Genomic DNA, 1746 nt, shown 5'->3' with positions numbered 1-1746 from the left:
TCATGTGGATCCTAGAACCAGACTCTGATAAATAAGTTTGCAACCAGGTATAACTACAGGAACCAGGATAATGGAAATGAAACAGGGAGGTAAAGGAAAAGAAATAACCTGAAAGAGAAGAACAGTAGGAAACAGACCTTAATAAGGGAGATACGGATAAAAATTGGGTTAGTTTAATGGAGTGGGGAGGGAAGGGGTATACAAGGAACCTAGGGGATAAAGGGAAAGAAGGAGCTCAAAAGAGGTAGGACCATAGGAGAAGGGTATTAGTAAGGGCAGAAGGCGAGAAAGTGGGGAACCTTAAATGGGAAGACTGGTGGAGAGGTGAGACAATGCAAGAGATAAACAATGCCTAGGTAGTTTTGAAAACCAGAGGGAACCATATTACTCCTACAACCTACTGACAAATTATACATAGCAGATCAAGAAATATGTGTCTAGGTAAATTTTATCTGAGAACAACTGGTCTTTGCCCAAGATGTATCTACAAGACACACAGCAATTAGAAGTACCAGACTGGTGGAACTAACCTTCTTGGGTGTTTAACAGACATACTTTGAGGCCTATAACAATTTGGCCAGAGGGACATTTTGGCTGGAGGACACTTTTTGCTCCTTACCCTCCTAGGTTGACTAGTTCCAGGGGACTATGAGCATCTCTCATAATGTCCTGTATTGGTGGTGGGTCACCTGGCCTCTTGATCAAGGAGGCCTAGGAGACCCCACCAGATGGACTTGAACTGGTGTTCAGTCTACAAAGAGAAGGATCAATACAGAGAAATCACTTTCTCCATGCTTCCAAGCGAAGCCAACCATGATCCAGCATGACCTTTGACTTATCTTCACATAGGCAGAACTGGTAAAAGAAAACTGCCAGGGGCTCCTCCCAATTCCATGTGACCCCTGAGGAACAGATCCTCAAACGACCTTAAGAGTAAAAATAAATTGGTTTATCTGGGCCAACTGTATGGCCTTAAATACCCAAAAGGAAAGTATAACCAAAGGTTAAAGGGGCCAATATAATTTCTTAAGAGTCCATATGCATAGCTAAAGGCTACATAACAAGCAACAATGTCAGACAGGCAATACCTTCTTTTGAGTTGTTGGCAGGGGTGGCCAAAGGGACTCCCAGATAGTAACCCAGCATAGAACTGGGAAAATGAACATCAGAGCCCAATCTAATCTAAAGGAATATTGACTACTCATCACTGCTAAATGAGGAACAGCTTTCCCTCCTAAAACAAAGACCTCTAGATAGGCTGACTAGATTCACCAGAAGGGCAAGTAGTGGGGAATGACTGGGGGTGCCGACAACACAGCAGACAGTAGCAGGAATAACAGAGTATAAGAGCACTAGTGGGGGGAGGGAGGCTATGGGAGGGTGTTATCTGGGAAGTGGGTAGTCAGTCGAATGAGATGGTTTGGGATGTTCTGTGTAATATACACACACACACAAAAAAAATTTTTTTAAACATATTATATTTGATGAGGAAGCATGGAAATTTATGTCATGCTAATTAGTAGAGGTGATAAACAATACCATTGAAATCTACCCGATGACTTTATAGACAGACACAGGCACCAAGGGTCCAAGTGCAACTGCTTATGACTAGTAATAATCAGATACATTAGATACATACAGACTAGAGATGCGAGCACCAACATCTCAGTGTTAGTAGCAAAAACAATGAGTCTTTCTGGAAGGAACAATATATTCTAAAATGAAATGGAGATCTTTTTTTTTTTA

This window comes from Nannospalax galili, unplaced genomic scaffold (genome assembly GCF_000622305.1).
Source record: "Nannospalax galili isolate Female #2095 unplaced genomic scaffold, S.galili_v1.0 scaffold105, whole genome shotgun sequence".
In the NCBI taxonomy this organism is placed as follows: Eukaryota; Metazoa; Chordata; class Mammalia; order Rodentia; family Spalacidae; genus Nannospalax; species Nannospalax galili.
Note: the sequence above shows the minus strand (reverse complement) of the source record.